Raw genomic sequence first — 25,398 nt, forward strand, 5'->3', positions numbered from 1 at the left:
GGTTAGTTCAGCCCATAAATTTCAATGGGGCTACTCCAGATTTACACTCATGTAATAGAGTGAAATTTGTCCCATTGGCCAGAAGGGGCACTTTTCTTTTCAGTCTCCCATCTCTTGTGGGAACAGAACAAGCAAATGGTTTTAGGCTGTTTTATGCTTTGCAGAGGGCTGCAGAGCAGAGGACTATGGTGACCTATAGTAAAAGAATGCTGATGAGTTACCTACAGCTGCAGGCCCCATTTGGGTCAAGCCTGTGTTCCATTGTCCATTTCAAATGCAATCACAGCACACTACCGAAAATGACAAAAATGCATCCCACTTTCCAAGTGCAGCATAACATAGAGTGATTTTGGCTTCCTTGCTCTAAACAAGACACTGATTAGCTAGTAATCAGCCAGCGATTAGCAAAGACAACTAGGTCACTTGAAGTTCAGCATGTGCATTCTTTTCTGCGAGGCACTGGAATGCTAGCAACATGACCAGACAAACTGATACTATTGTCCATTATAAATATTGATTTCAACATACTTAGTTTGGAATATCAATATGCATCCCATAAAAAATTAGGCATGCCCACTGTAAAATGGGGAGAATGATATTTATTTTCTTTGTTAAACACTTTGAGCTCTACAGATGAAAAGAGCTAGGTATTACTATTATTAAAGTGGCCTCCCCATACAATACATACACTCAGTGACACTGCAATGCATAGAAGACCTGCCTTATCAGGAGAAAGTATATTTTGTTTCAAGACCGATACCAACAAATTCTACCATGACATTCTGCAGATGAACAACAAGTTTAGGGAGTGTCCGACATGGGTGCCCCATAAGCAGCTGCAGAGTACACAGTCACACACTGGTTCTTTTCCCAGAAAAAATTTACAAGGGAAGCACATTAAAAATATGAAAAAAGAAAAGAAGTACTTGTGGCACCTTAGAGACTCACAAATTTATTTGAGCATAAGGTTTCATGAGCTACAGCTCACTTCATCGGATGCATTCAGTGGACTGAATATGAGTGATCTAACTCAGAAGGATCTCATGAGATGGCTCTCCACACATCTACTACAGCTGTTATAGCTGGGTCATAGTCAACATTATGGGCCTGGTCCTGTTCCCAGTGAAGTCAATGATAAGACTCCCACTCACCTCAGTGGCACAGGATCTGGCCCCAGGAAAGTTACCATAGGCATCAATTTTATTTACTGTGCCAGTTTCTAGAAGCCGAGAGATATTAGATTCCAAACACTTGAAAAGACAGGAATGGATTCATAAGCGGGGCAATCCAATTGTCTTTGCATTAGCAATAGGGTCTGTTTTTTGTTGGGCTAAAGTCATCCAAAAACTACATTTGTGAAAGTTTAATTTATAACAAGATATATTGCCCACTGGGTAGGAAATCATCCTTTCTGGTTTTCAGGCATGGAATGCCCTACAATCAGTGGAACTGGTATGATTATGTTTCATGGAGTGGGTAGGAGATTCTTATAATGGTGCCCATCACTGGAGTAATATAGTGTTCAAGTGTTCCAAGACTTATGTGCATCTCAGAGGGATTCTCTGTGCCATTTTGGTGCTCTGGAGGCAGGGCAGAATTGGGGTGGGGGGAATGGCATCAATGGACCAGTGTCTTTTCAGATTCAAAAGCTGAACCTCTCCCTGCAGAAGGTGACATAGCATCTTCAGAGGCCACTTCAGCCCTGAACTCCACTGCCTTTCTGAGACCTGGAGAGGAGGATTCATTCCCCTTTCCCATCAACCACTGTGATTCTCCACTGTAACTAGGCCTGTTTATTTCATCTTAGAGCAAGGACCATGCGTTAGCCTTGAAGATTCTTCTTTCTTGAGTTAGTTTATCATTTTATTTCTAAATCACAAGAAAAAAAAAGGACAGGAGAAAAACAAACATCCCTCATCACACACATGCCCCCAAAGTATAGTAAGGGCGTCAGATACTACAGCAATGGATGAAAACCTTGATAGATATGTAATTATTAATCTCCAAATAATTATTTTACTTCAGCCTCCCTCTAAATTGTGAGTATATGCAGGCACATGGACAACTTTAAAAGGTCTAATCTTGTAATGCTTTCCATTTTTGAAGGTGTAATCTTAGCTCACCACAGGAATTTTCCTTGTGGCTTACCAATAGTAGATACACAGCTTTGGGCTCCTCAGAAAATAATTCTAGGATCCAAGGTAATATTACTCTCCAAGACCTCACTAGCTTCTTAATTTCACTCTGAAAATCTGAACCAGTAATTAATGGGAAATCTGGGATGACTGTAGAATTAGAAGGAATTCTGTGTGGTGTCTTTCCTGAGTCACATCCCAAAACTGAATGGAAATAGATCAAGTTGTATAGTTATGGATCCAGTTCAATTCTGCAATTCTGTTTTCATTAGTCCACAGTGTCCCAAACATTCTCGTACCATAGAAAATGCCAAGACAGGGAGCAAAAGTGATTGGAAAAGAGTGGAGAGTCTGGCACTTAGGAGGAATTTTTCCCTCAGTAGAGAGGTGCAAAGCCTCATGCAAGGAGGCTTGCCTTGAAATTCATCAGGGAACTTAGAATTCAACCATAAGAATCCTGAGGCTTCTGAAGGGAGATGCCCCCCTCAACATAGTCCCCCTCCCCTCCAAATTTCCCGTAGGCAGCATTGTTTCTTCAGGATCCTTGCTGACATTAGCTTTCCCTAATGGACCTGCACACTACCTCCCTCAAGCTATGGAGTTTGTGCTCATTCAGCCAGCCTGAGCTCTGACTTACAGTACAATTGACTCTATGAAACTTGAGCATGGAGTGAATAGTGGTTGCGATATGTGTGTCCATATATTGACCAGTAGCTCTGGAAACATGGCCCTGAACTGTCAGGCTCAGGACTCTCAGACACAGTTGCACAATATGCTTCTTAAACTGCTCACATTTCCTGAGCATGTCTATTTATCTGCCATTGGACTTCCTCTTTTCCTGCTTCAAACTTGGTTTCTGTTGACCTGAAAGAATAAAGATTGTCATGTAAAATTCCAGTAAGTTCTTAAAAACAGTATTTTCAGCCAGACTGAAATTTTTTTTTATGAAAAATGCCCTCTTTTGTTTGCATTAGCCAGGCAGTTTTAGCATAATGTATCTATTCAGTTATTGCAATCCATGGCTGTTTCCATTAAAGCACAATGCTAGAGGTAAACAGAGGTTTCAGAATACGAACGTGACCTCAGACTGGCATGTCCTTAGCCAAACAGAGTCTAGAAATTAGAGGCACTGTATCTAGCCAGATTAAACTGAATAGAATAAATGTGGGCATACACTAAAGCAAAGAGGCAAAATAACTTTGTTCACCATCTCTACCGCAACAAAAAGAACATGGCATAACATCAGTGACATAATGTTTGAGTATTTGTGTGAAACAAGAAGAGTCTGATAATAATATCTTGATAACCTCCCGTTGTGTCACCCCTGACTGTGATTCTGGGCCTAAGCAGGCTTTGACCTGATCAGTAGGTGGCCTGTAAGCAGCCAGGATGCTGAAGGACATGGAATTGGTGCTTCAGTCGATGGTTCTTTTCCCAGAATCAGCACAGAACCAATGCTCCAGTGTGGTGTTAGGTGTTGCTGTGCTGCTGGAAGTGCTGACATCCAGGGCAAGACCCTTGCCACCTGCAGTAATTAAAAACACCTCTGTACTTAATTACTTCAACTCCTGGCTTTGCCAAATACTTCCTGTGTGATATTGGGCAAGTCGTATAACCTCTCTGTGCCTCAATTCCCCACATCCAAAATATTAATAATAACTACTACCTCACAGCTTACATTTCTACTACCTACAGTTCATTCATCATTGTAAGGCACGCGTATAGTGTAAGGAGAGAGGCTATCTAAGTAAGTAAGCAGAAGATGAATACAGATGCTATTGAGGCTGAGAGGTGGGTGTTGTTCCCAGCCTCTCCCAAACCAGCTGATATATGCTGAAAGTGATCCACCTCTCCTTCCCTGCTGTGTATATCCAGTGCAGGTGGGAAGCACTGCTCCATGTCCTGTGCCTTCCTGTTCATGTACCAGGAGTTTGGAGTTGGAGATACTCCACCTGCCTCATACAGTCTGCCCTTTTCTATTGGCAGGCATGAGCTGTCGATGTCATAGCAGAGCGAGGAGCTTATTCCTCTTGAGGGAGCCCAAGCCTTCCTCAAAATCTTTGATTTTTTAAATTGTTTCCATATTGGTTAATTGCTGTCTCAAACTCTCACTTTTTTACCAAATGGAAAATTGCGTATAGCTATATTTTGTGCACGGGGACAAGAAGAGGTCTAAGATGTGACACTTCCAAATATCTTTAGATTAAAATGCAATAGAGTACAAAGATGTAGCTACACCTGATCAAAAAAAGAGCAGGGAACCTGGTATTGCCACATACATGTTTTTTGTAAACTAGTGAATGGGAAGAAATGTGATATTAACCTACAAAATAGAAATAAATAGTGGAGAGATTTGAAGGAAATAAAACAATGGAAGGGAAGAGTATTTCTAAATCTCCCCTTGCCCCCAAAACATACACTAAAATCACCTATCTACACCAGACAACAAACAAATAACAAGCATTCACATGTCATAACAGGGTCATGACTCAACAGCACAGGGTAGAGCGTGGGAATATGGGTAAGTAAGGATCTTGTCACTTTTGCTTGGAGGGAAAAATGAGAGATGACAGCTACATTATCAACAAAAGAAGCATCTTGAATTGAGATCTTAATCAAAAATTCATAAGGGAACCTTATGAAAAAAGCAGGTCAAGGCTTATAAGGTGTATGTTCATTGAGGCTTTATAAGAAGCAATATCTTCTGTGCTATTTGAGAAACACACTTAAGGTATGAAATTTCCCTTTAATTAGAGTTGGTTGAGAAACCAACAAGATCAGAGAAGAAAGCATTTTATGTTTTGTCCAAAACAAAAAGCTAGTTATTGTATAAGGAATGGTAACAAGTCTAGTGAATATGCAAACCCTAACATTAATGGTCTCACACAGGGAATATAATGCATGATGGTGTGGAAGGATGGTGTAAATATTGCCATGAATGGGAGCCTATATTATTCACTAACTCCTTTGCATTTCTTTGAAGATGTGCTACGCATATAAAGGGTATACCTCTTGCAGGGAAACAGGAATGTAAGGAACTCCTGAAATCTGAGCTGAATGGACTGATTTTAAGTATCTACAAGGTTTATTCTGGGAAAGAAGCAGACACTGGCACACTAAACAGAGTACAGGACAATAAACTCTACCCACGTAACTGGTAATATAATTAAAAGCAAAAAGAAGAGTTTCGAGGTCTGAGAGGAAGCATTTAGAGGCAAACTGAATTTAGAGAATGTTTAGATTTTGACTTTGTGCCTCAGGCCCTTATCTTCTCTTGATCAGGTAGCCAGAGAGATGGTACGCACTCAAAAAGACAAACAAAGTGATTATGTATTTCCAGGATCTCTTATGTCTTTCTGCCCATGGTTAGTCCAGGGTTTTTTTTTTAATTTCCTGGTTCTCCTCTTTGCATCTTAGCCTCTAGGATCATTTTAGTCTCTAAGGACCCAGGGCTCCACTCCAGCAGTTTTCAGACTTTTTGAGCTGAGCCCCCACCCTTTGAGTTATAATTTTTAGTTGTGCCCCTCAATACCTCCTCCTTGCACCTTGAGTTTTCAGGGTTGGGGGAAGGCGTGTGCGACAGTCTCTGGGGGCAGAGCCAGTGCTGGGTGCAGAGGCATTGACACTGACCCACAGGCTGGGTGGCCTACTGAGGTGATTCGGGGATGGAAGTGGCACTCCCTCCCCGAGTCTCCCCCCACGCGGGGCTGGCCTGAGTTGCCTGGTGTCACTGCTCACCCCCCCCAAATGTTCCCCTGCACCCTCCCTTGAGGGGTTGCGCCCCACAGTTTGAAAACCTCTGCTCTATTCTAATTTTCAAAGTGTGCTTTTCTTGTGGGTAAACTGAAGATATCACAGATATTACAAGAAGTATCTGACCATGTTCTGATTTGGATTGATTTACATCTTTGGTCCTGATATGCCTCTCCTTTACCCCAGATCTATGCCATTATAACTCCATTGAATTCAATGATGGTTTACTGTCTTAAAATTGATGTAAATGCAGTGAAGAAGCAGGCCCTTTATTATTGTTTGCTGTGTACTGACAGTGCGCACATGCTGATGAGACCCCAGAGAATAGGATTTTCAAAGCCACATAGGGGATTTGGATGGCCAATTCCCATTAATTCCAGAACGTAAAAATGCTTAGAGGTAGTTATGGAATTAGTAGAAAGTTGAGTGAGCAAAGGGCGGAATAGCAAAGGGCAGCCACAAAGGGGAAGCTATCAAGCTGGTAGAGGTTGAATTGCTACTGTACCATGCTCAATATTGGGATTTCAGCATTTGATCAGTTACAGTATTTAATGGCTTGACACCATCTATTGGAAAGTATCAAGATCAATGGTGATGATAGATGTGTGAAGAGAAAGACAGAGGGACAGACATACATACTGATTTCCCATCTATTCTTTAGCATATTAACTCAGATATAGATTATGTTTTTGTTGTTGAAATCTATCCTAAAGCCCAATGTGCAGAGTCAGTAAAAAATTCAAACATAATAGTAGATTATATAGCTAGATGTTACAGTGTATATAAAAGTATTATTCTCTTGGTGCTGGAAGTTTAGATTTCCCAGCATACACCTCATAACAAGCAATGTCATGTGTCACGAATGGGTTATATAAAGCCCAAGGTTTGACTATACTTAGAGCACTACACAGCACTGGCTATTGTACAGTATCTTAGCTGGAATGTAATTACTTTTGAGGAAAATGCATTGCAGAACATCATCAGTTCTCAAAGATTTAAGTTATTAAAGAAGATTAAGGAATTTCTCTCAGGAAAAGAGACTTCAGAGTGACCTAATTGAAGTTTTTAACATTCTCATGGGAACTAATAAAAAATTGGTTCATGCAAATTCTTCACACTCTTTCAAACACAAGCATAAGAAAACATTAACTTGAAAAAATGAGATCAAAATGAATTTAGAACAAAAAATAGAATCATTTGGATTGGAGAGGACTAGTTCTACCAGGTCATTGAAGCCCTCCATCCCTGAATCATAGTAGGATTATTTTCCTTATCCTTAAATAATCCATAATAGATGGGTGTCTAGGCAAGCAAATGATGACAATCCCACAGTGTCCCTTGGCAATTTATACTTTCAGAAGAATAAACATATTAAATAAATTATCAAAAAGGGCCACTGCAGGCAAGGAGGATCAATGAAATCAAGGGAGAGCTCATTTATATTTACAGAGGGGCTGAAAGATATGGAATTAAAAACAAACTAATGTGATGAATGAAAGATGAGCACAAGAGACAAGGGACAGTATTTCTGTGGTGATGTCTTTCTTTTTTTTAAAATTATTATTTCCATTAGATTTGTAATAATATGTACAAAGAGTGCACCTACATATTACTCTGGGCATCCTTGGAATAACTTAAAGAACAATCAAGCTGAAACAGCAGCTAACCAACTGGCAGCATCCAATAAAACAGACCGACCACAATACCTCCTTAGCAAATACCTAGGTGAACAATTTGCTTCCAAATGGAAAGGTATATTCTTTGGGGAGGGAGGGAGTTGTTGGGCCATGTAAAATCAAATAAACAAACTGTAAAATCATTATAAAAACAATATAAGAAGAGCTGTTAAGCTCACATTTTTAAGGATATCAGGTACCCTTCAAACAGTCACATATATAATTTCTTTAAAGACTTGTTAAGCTCAATGCAACTTCTCATATGTGTAAAATGTTTCCTGGATCAGATCCCTAGACTCTACTCAGGTTACTTGTTATATGCATAAAACTCCAATTGAAATCAATGCAATTTATGCTGGTGCTCTAGGTGACATGCTGTCAACAGTAAACTGGTCACCCTTCTTAAAACAACCATCTGTTTCTTGTGTAAAGATGGCCATGATCTAGATTTTATATTTGACTGGGATCTGAGGTAAATTCGTGAGGACTAAACCCCAATGTAGGCCAAAGTATTGTGTCACCCCCATCCCTCCACTTGGGATGAAGGCAAATGGAGTTCTGGGCAAGAATGTATTAGTCCTTTTGATTGTGCCTGCAAAAAGTTATGTACTTCTTGTTACATGCAGAGCTGGCCTTAGTTATCACTGGCTTTTCCACCTTCAGAATGGATCACTCTAACACACTCTACTCTACTCTAAAGACCAACTGGAAACTTCACAGAATGCAGCTGCTAGATCCTTTATTAGGGGACCTTTTTCATATGTGCTTCTAAGACTGCACTGGGTACCAGTTAATTTCTGCATGCCGGGCAGTTTTTTGAGTATTTTATAAATCCATTTACAATTTGGGTCCTTATGTGCCATAGCCTAGCTGGGACACTTGAGTTGACGTTCCCTAAGGTAAAATGACTGGAAGCAAGTTGTCCATAGATGGGGCAAAACTGGAACTCACTTGCTTCCCTTGTTCCATCACAGCTCTTTGAGTGGGTTGCAAAGATTTACCTATGTATTGAGGCCTTCGATGAGGGAAAAGAGTGAGATGGGTTGTGGCTGTTTTCTTTCTGGTGGGTTGGCTAGTTCCTCTTGGTATCATTTGTTGGATATTTGGATTATTTTCTTATATGAGGTTCTGGATTTTTCATTGTGAGAAGGGCTAGAGCATTTATGATAGATATTTAATTTACATTGAAAAAATAAAACAGATGCAAAATTGGAAAAAATTCTTCACTGCTTACGGGGTCACAATTATACATGCTGGATCTTCAGAGAGTCTGAAATAATTATCAAACACAGCATGTGCATTTTTAGAATCCTTGTAGGTTTCCCAAATCCATGACAGTCTATAATGTTTGCATTGCCTGTTCAGTACATACATATGGAACAGCTGATCATTTTTATTCCCATTATCATCATCATTCTGTGAATCTTATTGACAGTGTTTATTTTTTGTTCAATTCCACTTTTACTTTTAATATTGATAGAATTAGTGCAAGTCTTTTCCTTATGAACTCTTCCATCCAAGACATTTTGAATGAAACCATGCTTCTAAAAATAGGTATTTTAGTCACATCTACTAGATGTGTCCATATGGGTATACACACATACACAAAATTATATTATAACTCTGCAGTTTTCAAATATAACTAAACCCCTTCTAAAAGGAAAAATTCGACTTTGATTACTTACCTATATTTTTAAGAAGTGACTTTATATTTACAGGCTTATTGGTAAATCTATAATAGCCCAATTTGTTATTGTGTAGCCATGTCCACATATTGCTATGCGCATTAAATACAAGCCAACTTTCCTGTTAGTGATCAGGTAAATCTACACTTCCCTAGACACACATTCCTTGAATTCTTTCACTCTCAAAGCACAGATTTGTATTTTTTAGTCTCTTTCTTAACCCCTTTGACATTGAGATCTGCACTCTGGAATGCATTTTGCTCTGGACTCCACCTTGGAGGGGGTCACTAAAAATTCAGATGACCTCATTACATCTTAAGATACATTGTGGGAAAGAGAAAAGACAATTAAGAAATAAATATTTTGGTTTTCAGCATTTATATTAGCTTGCATTGCTAATAAATATTTAAGTTAAATTTAGTTTAACTTAACTTGAGGACTGTTTAGGCTTAATAATTATCAGTTTCTTGCAGTTACTTTCAGAGAATTTTTAACAAAGATCTTTGGTGTTTGACCAAAAGCATTCTACGTTTCTCTTTCAGCAATAAGTTTATGACTTCCGACTTGCTTGTGCAATTGCTATATGAAAACAATTTTACATCTTTTGTCTTTTGTAGGAAAATAGATTAAGAAGAACTTATCTGCAGTTGGGATTTGCTTGGTATAATTTATTTCACAGGATAAAGTAAAATATAACTATGAGCACCACATGAGCCAAGCTTCCAGAATGCCATCACTTCCAAATTATATATATTTTTGAAATTATAGTCATGAAGAGACGTGGGTAGAGAGCCACTGAAGCATTTTTCAGGTCTCTATAGGCTAAATGCTTTTCTGCAAGTATACAATGCATTCCAAGTGTTCCCTCTTGATTGGGAGGCTCCCACAAATGGAAATAGATTTAGTCTCCCATTTCCTAACTTTCTGTAGCATTTTGTATTGAAAAGCAATCTAAGCACCTAAAATGGCAAATGTATGGCACTGAAAGAATACAAATAATATTATGCAAATTAACATTAAGAACAGAACATAAGAACAGCCATACTGGTGGAGACCAATGTTCCACCTAGCCTCATGTCCTGTCTCCGACAATGGATGCTTCAGAGCGAACGAACAGAACAGAGCAATTTTGAGTGATCGAGCCCCTGTCATCTAGTCCCAGCTTCTAGCAGTTGGAGGTTTAGGGACACTCAGCACAATGGGGTTGCATCCCTGACCATCTTGGCTAATAGCCATAGATGGGCCTATCCTCTATGAACTTATCTAATTCTTTTTTGCAACATTCAAGGTATGGGCATACCATGAATTTATATAGTGGCATTATGATATTTTCTATTTTATTATCTATCCCATTCCTAGTGGTTTCCAACATTCTGACTGATTTTTTGACTGCCACTGCACATTGAGCAGATGTTTTCAGAGAACTATCCACAATCCAGCATTTAAGGTATGGGCGTACCATGGGTTTATATAGTGGCATTATGATATTTTCTAGTTTATTCTTGCTTTAAGGACCATTCTGAAGAGCCATGCAGCCTCTTGCTTTGTGTCTATGGTGTTATAGGACCTGACAAAGCCCAGTGAAACCAATGAGAGTCTTTTCATTGACTTTGTTGGACTTTGGATGGAGCTCATAGAGTTTTTCTCTCTGTGATGCTATAAAGAATATGACACTGAACATGTTCAGTATTTCCAGTGACACGCATGTAGGATGGAAAGTTGTTCTTTCTGACTGACTGATCATCCTGTACAGTCTATAGAAAAACGAATCAGAGGCAGTTCATCTTTGTGCTATTTCAGGTTAGTGGACACTTTTCTTTAAGATATATTTGAATAATTGCAGACACTATCCAGTTTCTCCTCTAGATAAAGAGCCTCCTCTCACATTCTTGCAACAAAGTGATCCCAGATAGACCATTGGGAGCATTTTCACTAGGTCAGAACAGGCACCATGCTCCAGCCTCTGGGAGACACCTCCTTGGCCCCAAGAGCAGGGAGTCACTAATGTACATGCACCCTTGATTTTGGCTTCTCTCTGGCCCAAATCCAGGCAATTTTAAAAATAACAAGATCCTGCAGCTTGGCCACTGTTAGCATGTGTATGTTTTTTAGGTGTGAAAGTCAGTTTGGTAATATATGACACTCAGCAGCCCATAGGGCTGCATGTCTTTATGAGAGATAATGCCTACTGTTTAATGAGCAGGGAGGCTGGATTTTGTTGGGTTATTTTATATACACCCAGTCAATATATGGCACACAATGTTCCATCATCCACTAAGTGACAAAATGCCATCTCCCTCTCACCTGTTACTTGGAGCACAGCAAAGTTTTTAGAGGCATCTAAATCAAAGAACATGGCTAGGGACATTGAAGACTATTTTATCCCAGGTCCTCTTGAAAAAAGTCTTTTCCCTTTTACCAAGCAGCAGAGCAGCCACTGAAGCCCACAATGATCCTTCAGTTTTGGCCCTCAGAGCTTTTTTAATGTACCATCAGGGTTGCTGATACTTTTGTGAAGATAAAAGGCAACAATAGACTTGCAGCTGGGGAAGCAATCACACGGCTACGGTTACAGTTATGCCCACCTCTTCCTTCAGTGGGCTTTAAAGCTTAGTGAATTATTTAGTACTGTTGTTGTTAATTTGAGTTCTGGATACCTGGATGTTATATTTTCTATCCTGAATTAAAATAGAAAATTAATTTTAAAAAAACCAAAATACAGGGGGAAAGAGAAGTAGAGTGACATTTCCAAACATTATACGAGATTTATTATCTTGTTAGTTTACTATAGTATTTGCCTCATGTCAATGCTTATTTATTTACTTTCAAGTGGAACATGTGACACACTAAATCTTCTCTCTCTGACGGACACAGGACCTCTTTTGGATCATGCTTGTCTACCCTTGTCTTTATTTTTCAAGTGTCTCATCATGATATATGCTCATTGTGCATACCATATTGTGTCAGGCTACATCAGCCTTCATTGTGTCACATACAGAAACAAATTAAGGCAATATGACTCAGTTGCAGATAGGTTTCAGAGTAGCAGCCGTGTTAGTCTGTATTCGCAAAAAGAAAAGAGGTACTTGTGGCACCTTAGAGACTAACAAATTTATTAGAGCATAAGCTTTCGTGAGCTACAGCTCACTTCATCGGATGCATTAATGCATCCGATGAAGTGAGCTGTAGCTCACGAAAGCTTATGCTCTAATAAATTTGTTAGTCTCTAAGGTGCCACAAGTACCTCTTTTCTAGTTGCAGATACATATCATAAGCCATTATAAAGTTAATACATATTTCTTTGATAGATGTACACTAAATACACTTTAGATCTTGTTTCCTTCTCACCTGACAAGTTAGACTCATTATTATTAAGTATGTAAAATTTGGAACGTACAAGACAACTAAGTTAATATAACTTTACTGAAGTATACTTTTAAATGTACCTGTTTCTATTTTTAAATTAACTCACTTTACAGAAGTACCCTGTTGATAGCCTCTTTGCGGGATTATCCCAGCTTCTCATTTATATCATTTTGTCTTATTTGAAAGAGCCAGCCTCACATAATGAAAGGTAAACAATCCCTGGGTATTATAGCTACCCTGGCATTTAAAGTAAGCCATCTTTACAAGAACCAGGAATGAGCAAATTGGTTTGGGTAAAACAAAACCTGACCCAAGCGTTACCTCAGAACGCAATTTGAACTCCAAGCAATCATTTTTGAGGCACAAAAACTGTTCAGTTAACTCCCCATCCCCATTAGTTTCCCTTTTTGCACACCTCACCACTTGCCTATTTTTGGTCATGTGTAAAAGCAGAAGTGCTAAAATGCTGTAAAAAAGGCAGTTCATCTTTCCGTACACTCTAAATAAAACTGGCATGTCTTACAGACACATCAGCAGGGGCAAACTTGTAGAAAGAGCATGGTCTTGAGATTGAATCAGAAATCAGGAAATCTGGGTCCTGTTTCTATCTCTGCCAGACTCCCTGTGTTTCTTTGCATAAGTTGTGTAGGCCTCAGTTCAGTGAGGCACATGATTAAACACGAGTAGTTCCACAGAAGTCAATCAAACTAATCAGGTTCTTAAAGATAGGCACGTGCTGACATACCTTACTGAATTTGGGACTTACCATCTCTATGTCTAAGCTCCCCACATGTAAAATGCGGACAATAACATTTCCCTACTTCACAGAGGGTGTTGTGAGGCTTCACTCATTAAAGTTTGCAATGTATAAACATTTTGTTGTGCCCAGGTACCTTAATTCTCTAGGGGCACAAACAAACTGTAACTGAAGACCCAGTCTAATTGCCATGAAAGTAAATTGAAAGACTCCCTTTGATTTAAGATACTTAGCTACCTATATGAATAAAGAGATAATAGATAGAACAGAACTGACTACTTTGAGATAGTCATATGGAAGGCACCATATAAGTGTAAAGCATTGTTCTTATACAGCTATTTAGTTTGAATTTAGAGTGCAAATTTATAAAATAGACACACATATTCCATATTACCCGCTAGTCAGCAGTAGCCAAAAATGGAGTGGATCCTACCAGAGTTGTCGTACAGAAATTATTTTCCATGTCCAGTGGCTAATTATAGCAGGAATAATTCTCTCCCATAGTAAGAGGCCTAATAGTGCCATATTTCTTATTGGAATCACCAGCTACTCACTCACACGCTCATACCCTAGCCCTTCCTGACTCTGATGTTTCAGTACTATCTCCAGAAATCAGGAGGCAGGTTGTTCAGGCTAGAATTTTCCATTGTCATTGTGTTTGACATGTTAGAGATGGAGTTTTGCCACAGACTTGTAGCCTATGGCAATGGGCAGGAGAGATGAGGCTGCTCTAAAATTTAGAGCAAACATACACAAAAAGAAACTATATAAAATATTGAAATGACAGCTTGCTGAAGTAGCTTTTTGTCAGAGCAGCTTTAGCATGGTCGCACACTGACGTACAGTAGTTGACACAGCTCGCTGTGATGTGGTGAAATGAAATCAGTGCCCAGACTGGGATTTGCTACATGAACAAATTTCTGAAACAGGCCACAACAGGTGTGCCAACAAAATTTTGCACGTACAAATAAATGGCTCTATGTCTATCATGCTTGAAACAAACATCTACTCAAGTTTTGTCAGGATGGATTCAAAATCCCAGATCAATGAGCCAGACTCTAATAATTTCAAAATATTTTTGCAGCCCAAGTAATCCATCAGAACAGATGCACAAAATTCTGTCAAGGCTAATAAAAAAATCCCAGAGTCAGAATGGATATAAAGTTCTTGGGTAAAATCCTGACTCTATTGAAGTCAAGGGCAAAACTCCCATTGACTTCAAATGGGGCCAGGATTTCACCCCTTGCATATAGATGAGTAGATGGATATTTCATAACATAAGCATCTGAAGGTCCCTGGATGTTGTTATAACCAGCATTTGAACACCTGGTAGAGCCTTTGAATACCTTTCCAAAAGCTTTTGTTTCCAAAGCATTAGGACCAAGTTACACGTGGATTAATCTGTCTCACGCCTCAGTTCTGCAAAGAATTACTCACAGGCTTCACTTTAAATTGAGTCCTAGTGGCACTACTCTCCATTCAGCAAATGCTGTAAGAGCAGCAGATTGTCATCTACATCTGTGTTATGTCTTATTTTCATATGTTACTAGTGTGAAATTGTCTGGAGCATTCCACCTCAGAGGTGGCTGCATTTCAGTGGGGAAGAAAAAGTCCTGGCTATACAGCCCTTAAAGTATCTTGTAATGCTTGAGAATATATCATTTATTATGGTTTTATTTTACACAGTCAAACTTGCTGGCACAAGATTTATTTAAGAATAGCAACCATGTTAAAATATTCTGGAAGAAGTCAGCAAAATATGCATCTGTTTTAATTACCCATAAAGGTTACTTTTCAAAAACTATCAGATTGAGCATAATAAACTACTCATATGCTAACTACAACAGGATGTGCTAATTGGGAGGTGAGAGTTGTTTCTGAGTTCTTAGAGCTTTTACTCAAAATGTTGTGTCACTTTCACTTATGTTAATGTATGCATTTTTAATATATATTTACTTTCCTACTGGCAGCAATAGGGATATTTTATAATCCAAGGAAAAAAATAAAAATATATAAATATAATACAATCTGCTCACATTCCATTTTTTGAAAAGAAAAACATAATCTACCTCAGCTGCTGCCAAATATTTAATACTTGCTTTTAGCATTCACTCAAAACTCAACTCATTTGTAATGCTGTGGGGGACATGCCAGGGGTGTTAGAGAAGGGTATACCTGAGAATGCAAAGATTGTGCCCACTATGTGAGCAAGAATATACCCACTTTTTGGCAGCTGTGAATACTGAGGGGGGAAAAAAGCCTTAAATGTCAGATTCCAGGCTCCTAGTCTCTCAGATCTGTGGGCAGCAAAGGAAAATTAATATGACACAGTGCAGTTGACAAAAATGAGTTGCAATCCACTCCTGGGTGATTCTGGGCCCCACAAAGCTCCAATGTACTACATATGATGTAAATGTACTCTCTATTCAAATGACCGTTCCATCACCAGCTGTTACAAACATGTCTGAATACTAAGCAAACAGAAAAATACATATATCAAAGCTGAAAAAAAAAGTGATGAACATTTTTCAGGACAACTTTTCACCAGTTCTTTTCATACATTATCTGTTTGCATTTCAGCATGTGTGAAACCTCACACTCTTGAGATTGCCATTGGAAGTGCCATGGCAGCCATCTTTGGCAATTCTGATTTATGCATGAGAACGAGAGAACAGCAAAAGATCCCCATTGTAACATGCACACTGAGATGCATTCACACAACACAATAATATGAATCATTTAAAAAAGCCAGGATGATGAGTATTGGGGAAGAAAGGGATACCTCACAGGGGAGTTGTGAGGATAAATACATTAAACATAAGTGTCTTAGGTAGCTAGCTAGATGATAGATTGATCTGGCTAGCTTAGAAACCAAAGTGACAGGCATTTATCACCTTGGGCCTGAGGATCAGGGCCTTCGTATCAATGTCTGTGTTTTCTGCTATCCAAGCACAGGTAGATGGGCTAAATTTTCTCATTTCAAGACATTATGGGTGACAAGGTGTATCCTCTTGCATAAACATAACTTCCCCCCTTCCCTCTCTCTCTCTCTCTCTCTCTGTATATATATGTAACAAATAAGTACAGCAGTATTCCTTTTTTAAACACAAATAGAAACTTTTTGCACATGCAAATGGGTACTTGTGCAAATAGTGTAGCTGCGTGGAAAGTGCGACCCTCTGTCACACTGATGTGATGTTATAATCCCATCCTCTCCCATCAATACTGAGGGACAATTCCCCCCTCCCACTCTTTCTACAGTTTCAGAAAACCTGGCAGCATTATTATTCCTTGCTTGCTCTTTTTTCCTCACTTTTGAACTATGGCTGTTTAGAATGGATAAGGAGGATGGGTAGGGAGCTTTTTAAAAATAGTTAGCTTTGCTCCTCTAGATCTAGTTATCCCACAGTAGCAGTTTTAATCTTTCCCATCATTATTATTCTTGCCAGGGGTATTTTTAAAGCCAGACACTTACTTTGCTCTTCTCGAAATGCCTATAACAGTTGAGCCAAGAAGCACTTTTCAAATGGACTGTGAAAGAGTTAACAATGCCCTTTCATGCAAAACCACAAACAACCGGGGGGGGGGGGGAGTTTTAACTGAGCTTTGGAAAGGATCCAAATTCTAGCCAAGAGGAGAAGCAAAGGAGAGCATGAAATGCACAAATCATCCCAGAGTTCACTGAATTGACAAAGTTATTTAAAAAAAAATGGGGGGGGGAGGGGAACTTCAGTCCTGCCCTATACCTCTAGGCTGTGAAACACAGAAAGAGAGAGAGAGTAGAACAAGTCTGACAGGATAGCAATCTACAGCAGCTCTAGTCCCTCAGGACTAAACAGAGACAGAGCGTGGCACAAGCTCTTTCTCTTCAGCTGCTGTGTTCTTGGCATGAGCTGGTTTGGTTTCGCTTGCACAAACTCAGTGCTTCTTCAGCTTTAAAAAAAATTATTATTATTAGCAAGTGGGAGAAGAGAGGCTTTAATAAGGGCTTGGGGGATTTCTGGATAAAGCCAGAGCTTAGGGGTGGGGTTTAAAGGGCCTCTAGCCAGTCATTGGGCCATCCGCTTAGCAACAGTATGTAAAGGGCCAACCGGAGCATTTATACAGTTGGGCCACATTCCAAGCTCTTTGTGCCAAATACTTAACTCCTCTGCCAAGAAAACAAACAAGGGCACTTTTAAAAATTACAGCGTTAAAGGATTTTTTCTTCTTCTCTTTTCTCCTCCACAAACTATCTTCACTCACAGTTAATGATCTCTTTCTTTTTATCGCAGAAGTGCAAACTGTAGGGAATTCTTCACTTTTTCAGGTTGGAACAGTAGCTTCCACTTTCGCTGTATATGACAGTTCTCACTTTCCATATTAGAACAGTTCATTCCGTATTAGAACAGTGGATAGAATTCAGTCAGCAGATTTCTCTTCTCAAGTGCTGTAGGTTCCTTTATTTCTTAATAACAACATTTCTCCTGAACAATGGACCTCACTATATTTAGGGAAAGCCCTCCTTTCATAGCCACATTTATTTCTAGCTAGTTATTGCTGTCTATATAATGTCCAAAACCTTTTAGCACCTCTTTTATTCTCTCATACTTTCTTTCTAATAATTTACCACTTTGTTTATTTCAGTTCTACTAGAGAATACAGATTAGGAAGGGTAGGGATTTTAAAAGACAGAAAAGAGGGCATGTATCTATAACTCTTTCCCTGGAGAGAAATTAGACAGGAGTTTGGAATACTCTCCTCCTTTTATTAAAGACATATTTTTAGATTTTTTTTAAAAAATTGGTCATATATTAGCCTATGTGAGTGCTGAAGCTGGGGAAGAGCCAATGCCTTGCTGATGAGGAAACCTTTCTATGTTTATGCCTGGTGAGAGACCAATCACCACTTCCATATTCCAACAGTGAAATATCTCCTTTCCTTACAAGGCAGAAAAGCACAAAATTAAGGGCCCATTTCTGAGAGGCGCAGAGTGCCCATACTTAGGCCCTGCCCAAATGCAGCAAGTTGGAGGACTGGGAATTTACTTTGTGCTTTTCTGCCTTAGAAGGAAAGAAGAGAAATTGAGATTTTTTTTTTTACTAGTAAAAATCTTCAGTCTGAGTTGAAGCCAAAATGCTCCTCTCAGGAGGCACTCAGCACCTGGCAGGAACAGGCCCTAAGAGCCTAATCTTGCAACCCGTTAACTCGTGCAAACAGTTCCATTCACTTCTCTGGGACTGCTCATGTGAGTAAGGGCAGCTGAATCAGGCCCCTGCTTAACAGTGGCAGCACAACCAGAGGTTAAAGCAGGGCACTTGGAGCCAGGACGCCTGGTTTCACTTCCTGGCTTGACCCCTGATTTACTGGGTAACTTTGGGTAAGTCACTGAATCTCAGTGATACTAAATTTACTCAAATGAAGAAGTATTGGGAAGCTTAAACAACATCTGTGAAGTGCCTTGAGGTCCTTGAAGGAAAGACATTGTGCACTTGTACACTATCAGTATTGCTACTTGTGTAACCGGCTTACACTTTCAGAAGATTGGTTCTGCAACTACATGCTTAAATTTCATTTAAACCTCTAGTGACCACTGCTTGTGCATTTTCTGCCACAGTGCGCACTATCATAGTAATTATGTGAGCAAGGGAGACATTAAATTAGTTTACATAGGCATTTTTTGGAAAAAAATGGATCTGTATGTCTGTATTTCATAACTGGAACTCTGAATTTTTGTACTCTCTTGAGGTAACCGTATCTTGGATAGGGCTGGGTGATTACTTAAATATAGATTCCCTTTTGGTCTCCGGTCTGACTCTCACTGCAGTGAAAGAATTTTCCAGAGAAAACAGCTTCTGAAAAAATGGAAATGCTTCAATGGGAACAAGATTTGATTCAGATTCAAACTGAATGCATGGAATGAAATAGTGAGGTCAGACTTTAAAAGCTATGGATGTTTATCTTAACTATCTGGATCTCCCGAGTTAGTAAAACTGGACTGGAAGTGTCCAGAGAACAGGTTTTCTTGTGATATTTTTGGTACCTCATGCTTTTGGCCAAACTTGGAAACAACAACATGTAGGTAACTTTTCTTGTGTTATTTTGGACTCCACTTCTAGTCCCCATCGGAAGTAGGAAATACAGAGGCACAAAAATTAAAAAAAACAAACAAACAGGAACTTCACAGAAAAAGGGTTTGGTTTGACTTTGGGTGAAGGTTCGGAGTAGGAAGAGAGGGGATGGTGCTTCCTATTTATCTGAACTGGTTCTGCTTATCTTTGTCTAGAACTTGTTTTTGAGTAATGAGGAAGTACAAAAAAATCCATTTCATTTTGCACAGTACACAGCAACACTCAGACTTACTCAAGATAACAGCCCCTCTACACTTATGAAATAATATGGAAATAAATAATTCAACTAGGATCAGATCTACAACCCATTCTAGTGAACAGAAAGATTTCCTGTGCTGTCAAGGAGCGTTGGATCAGACCCTTAGTGTGATACCGCAACAAAGTTGATGGAACATATTAAATGTAATGTGGGGCAAATGCTGTCTTTACTCTGTTTTCACCTAGTCTTTAGTTGAGCAAACTACCATGGACTTCCATGTGAATTTGCCTTACTATGGACTGAGTGAAAACAGTAAGGATCGTAGTATTTTGTCCTCTTTACCTGGACAGTATGGTTGCAAGCCTATAGCCCTTAAACTTTCATTTATCACAATGTCCCCCATAAAAATGGATTCCCCTTCAGTGCTGCTGGCTGCCACAAATTTGTAATAACTCAGTGGTACTTTACAATGTGTTTTACAGCCACCTGAAATTGTATTTTATTAAAGGGGTGCATACGTTGTGTCAGTAATTCTCATATACTGTAATTGGTTTTATAACACCTGGTTACAGTATATAGTATAATTTGCCAGGAACTTGATACGAATGCATTTCATAACATGCTTTATATAATCTATTATTAAAAAGTGTAGCTGCATCTGTAATTATATTGGCAAATACAGTTTTATTGAGTTTTACATAAAAGCATGCAGTACAGAAAGACCAAAGGAGTACTTGCTCTCAGGATGCAGAAACACTTTTTTCTAGACAAGAATATAAAAGGGCAAGTATAAAATCTAACCATTTAATAAGTAATGAACTAAAACTGGAGATCTAACTATCCCTGAACTTGGGGAAAAGTGGGATCTGGATCAGGATATTGAGGGTTATATTTGTTTAAGGAAACTTTGCATTTGTTCTGAAAAAAATGACCATGTAAAACATATCTTCTGACTGAGCAGATCTTACCTCTGTGTGCATTCAGAGTCCCAACTATGACCTGAGAGATAAGAATATATTTGACACTGGTTTTTACTTATGTTGGCTCTACAGAACCTGCACACCACTGGGATAGTGAGCTGGAATCTATTCTAGATAGTGCATCAACAGAATTCAGATTGCAGGTCTTCAGTTTTGGCAAGGTATAAACTAGAAAGAACACAGTTTGGCTGCCAGATTGCAAGGTGAGTTTACAGGACTAGCAATTGAGGGTGTGACAGGGGAAAGCCACCTTTGCAGCTTCTGATCTGGACTAATTGGGTAAAGTCAATGGAGAGGCACTCATTGACAACAGCTGAGCATCTGGCTATATGTATTGCCAACACAAACTCTCTTTTATGCAGTTCGTTTGCAGGAGCCATGCAATCTGGGCAATGTCAATGTCTGTTCTCAAAACGACCTTCCACGGATGACCTTTCAGTTTGGGTTGATTAGTTTGCCTGTGGTTTAACTTCGAAAGCATCAAAAGCCCTTTCATGAAGCCCATAGAGAGGAAATTTACTCTAATATTAATCTATTGTCATACATCTCTCTGTTGTGTGCTTTAAAGATGCTGAACACCTGAGATTTGGTGCATTTTTTCTCTTCCGTGGAAATAGAGTCTAAATGTGGTAAAAGCCTTGGTCATTGTGAATCAATTACAGTTTAAGCTTTTTTTCCATTTATGGTGAGCTTTCCCCTTCCCTCTCAGCTCCCTAAGGTATTGCACTGTAAAACACTTTCTGTAATAGGTTTCATCTCATTCTGCCTCCTCTCCATTTTCTCCAGTTCCTATAGTGAATATTTGTCTTTTCTACCTGCTGCCTGGTTAAATCAGCCTCTGAGGCAGTGACATATGCCCGATCACGGGTGCTGTCACTTAAATTCCCTGTGCTCATATTTTTCTCCTCCTCATAGGGAGATGGGGACAGATGTTTGAAGAATGGACCTTTTTGCTGGCTGGCATGTTTAAAGTGGTGACGTTTGTTGCTAATTATTGGAGTTGAAATCCTGGCCTTCACTGACAGCACCAGAACTGAACAGCAGGTTTCTCCCAAGTGCAGTTGAATCCAAGTGTTAGATCTTCTGAGAAATGAAATCCTGTTCTCAGTCACAGACATTTGGACTGAATTCTTCATATTTAAATGGCAGCTCTCATTTCATAATTCTTGTCCTGAAACATAGAGCTCTAGAACACATGAACAACAAGCTGGTCTCCTCCACTTGCCCTCTCCTGTGGTCTACTGGCTAGTAGCTCTTCCGAACACTTTTATTCACACATCATATTCCACCATGCTCCAGCCTTAGGAGCACTCAGAACAAGCAGTTGCCTTAGGTACCAAAGTGGAAGGGGCAATAATAAGTGCGTAAGTATTGCCGGTCAGTAATGGAGCACACAAAACCTCCAAGGTGCCAGCAATGTGCCATGTGTATCATGACTCAGAGGCAAGCTTTATAGGCGCTTCAGCAGCAATGCCTTGTAGGCACTAGCCCTGGCGAGTCCCAATAACCACTCAGACCCCGGTGAAAGGGAAAGGGTGAAAGGGTATTTTACTGGTGCTGGCAGGAAAGCTTGCAGATACCCTAGGTACAGAGGCTTAAGCAGTTACAGTTCAAGTGAGCAATAGCAGTTCCTGTTTAGGTCCTTGGGGAAGTCTAACCAAGAGTTGGGGCCCTTCAGACCCAGTCCCTGAGGAGACCTTTCCAGTCCAGTCTCCATTCAAGCAAACAGGAGTTTACAACCAGGCTCCAACCAGGTTTCCAACCAGGCTCACTCTGCCCCCCAGAGCCTTCTGCACTGGCTCCCTGCCCAGCCGCTGCTGCTCCCCATAAGTCCCACACAGACCTGTCCAACAGTCACAGCCTGTTCCACATGCAGCATCGCATATGGTTCCTAGGGAATTGCTTCTGCATCCAGCTTCTCTGAAGCTCCAGGCTAGTCATGTGGCAGTTGCTTCCCAAACAGAGCCCCGGCCACTTCCTGGTTCAGGATCTTTCCTCTTACCCAGCTAGAAGGAAAGGGATTGAACCTGCTGGGTCAGGGTTAATTTCATTCCTTGGCTTTCTTTCTCTGAAACGAACAAACGTGTCTAAACCTGTGGGGAGGGGGAAGGCGAGAAGAGGAGGAAGGGGCTGTGGAGTGAAGCAGGGAGGAGGCTGATCGGAACTGTCGCCCCTTGCTTAGCAGATCCATTACAGGCATGAGGGTATCTCTGATGTGGAGTTGTGGAAGACCCAAACGGCAATGGAGATGCCCACAGTTCCAGCCTCTGAGAATCCCTGCAGGAGAATTCCACAGTCTCTGGTGTGCTCCACTGTCATGTGGCGTGCGAGATTGCGCAGGGGACTATGAGCAGGCATGCCAGTCAGAACATAATTGGGAACATGGCCCAGTGGGTTCACACATTGTAAAGACCTACTGACCATGTGCAGCGTGTAATACAGTGGGCCATGACCACTACTGAAGCACATAGCTTTGGAGCGGTGGGCACAGGCTGAGATGTGTATACTCCTCTCCCCATTTCTGTGTAAGGGGGAAGAAGATTCCATCTGCCCACCTTCCCTCCTGCACTGGTGAGCTGCACAAAGCCCATTTACTCAGGTTTTGCACAGGGAATGCCATTTCCACCTTACGTACTTAGGGTGTGTCCCAAAACCCACTGATGTCAATGGAAAGGTTCCCATTGACTCAAATGGGCTTTGTACAAGGCTCATAATTTTAAAATTTTGCCAGGGCAAAATTCCAGCCTCTAGCTGGCATGTCAGTGATGCCAGTAATTTGCATGCCAACGTGACTAGGGGAGCATATTCCTCTGCTGGCATTTTTTCTTTGGAAGTGAAGTGAAATCGTAAAGCTTTGTCTGGCTTGCTATGTAAACCTTCTTCTATCCCTGCCACCAAATGGGACACTCTAAGTCTTCCTAAGGGCAGGGGAAAATTTAAGGCTTATCCCGATGAAAGCGTGATAGAAATAGATAACTGGGATTTATTAACAGGGGTTAGGATTTGGTTTTAAATAGACATTTATCAGAAAAACACTGAAGGAAAAAGAGCTAAGTCCCTGGTTAATGTAAGAGTATAGGGTTACACGGACTCTCTTACACACATTTTTCAAGCCATTCCCCTTTTATGAACCTCCTCCCCTTCCACAAATCAACTTTACACCTCTCCTAAATCAATCTCACACTGAGTGACAAGGGGCTGTCAGCCAAGACATATATTAGGGATCCTAGCAAACTCTTTCCGAACATAATGCCCAGAAACCCATAATCCTTACAGGTATTTGCCATAAAAAAATGTTAAGGCAAATAAAGTTCCAAACCAACTGCCCAAGCACTACATCTTACTCTGAATTTTTCAGAAGGGAATGAATTGGAAAGAATAGGATCAGTATGCAAACCATTAGTCCTTTGTAAGAGTGAATTACAGTCCTACCCAAAGACTCAGGGTGAAGCCCATGCATCACTTAAGTCCTAACAGCTCCATAGGCATTATGCTGGCCCTCTATACACTGGTGAATTTCACACTTAGTGCTTAAAACCCATAGACATAATGCAGCTAACTAGAGTGTGGCTGATCAGAAAAACCTGACTTTTTTTAGGCCAAACTCAGGATTAGGCCCTAAGCAAGAGTTCACAAAGGCATTGTTCTGACTTGCTAGCCGGGAAGAGGGAGTCCAGTGAAGTGGTATTTCTCTGAACACACAGCTATCTTTTGCTAATTAGAAAAAAACCCACCAAGGAGAATGAGTGTAAAATGGAAGGGTTTTCACTGACAAGTATTTTTAAAGTGTTCCTTGGTACTATTGTAAAAATCCTACTTGAAAATCAGGAAGGTAGAAATTCTGTGATGTGAAGCTTGTGGCATGAAGGACAGAGGGAGGCTAAAGGTAGCTGGATGCTACCTTTGTACTGCCCAGATTCTAGGCTGCTCCATGGTCAATGTGGCCTCTCACAAAGTTGGAGCAGCCCAACTGGCTGTTCTAATTTATGGCAGCTTTCTTTCAACTGCCTAAAAATTGCTCCACTTCTCTGACCTTTCGCCATTGCCCCACCATATCCCCTACAGCTAGGAGGTGGTTGCGAAGAGCAGGGTGTAGGGCTGCTTACGCTGTTCCTGAGACTGGGGACTGTTTCTACCAACTTCAAGGCCCCCCCTCATGTTACCAGATCAGAGTAATGGATCTCAGGGGAGGACAGTGTCTGTCTCTAGGAACATAGCTGGATTAGCAGCCCTGCTAATTATCATTGTTATTGCTCAGATGTGAAGGTAAGTGTACTATTGTTATCACTAGACTTGAATGTCTGTCTGCATGAATGCTGCAAAAAATGCAGTGCAAGTGTTTGCTTGAATTTCATGGTGAACTTGTTTCAGTCATGCTTACACAAGCTCATAGGCTTGGGTACTTGGATCTAGCCAGTTTGAAATGCACATGCCTGACTGTTCTCAGTAGAAGTGATTCATTTCATATAGTACTGGCTACTGCTTGTTTCAACAGGGGAACAGTGGTCACAGACACCTCCCTGGTAGTAAAGCAACTAATAAATGAGTCGAGGATGTAGTTGCACTCTTTGCAAGAAGGACTCTCTCTCTCTCACACATACACACAAATTACTTTGTGTCAGTGACTGTGGAGATGACAGAAAACTACATAATAAATAAAATGCAGGTGGCTATATTTTACATGGGATGGGATTGGGACATGCTTTAACATGGTAAGAGGACAAGGTTTCCAGAGGC

The sequence above is a fragment of the Dermochelys coriacea genome, chromosome 12, assembly GCF_009764565.3.
Source record: "Dermochelys coriacea isolate rDerCor1 chromosome 12, rDerCor1.pri.v4, whole genome shotgun sequence".
In the NCBI taxonomy this organism is placed as follows: Eukaryota; Metazoa; Chordata; order Testudines; family Dermochelyidae; genus Dermochelys; species Dermochelys coriacea.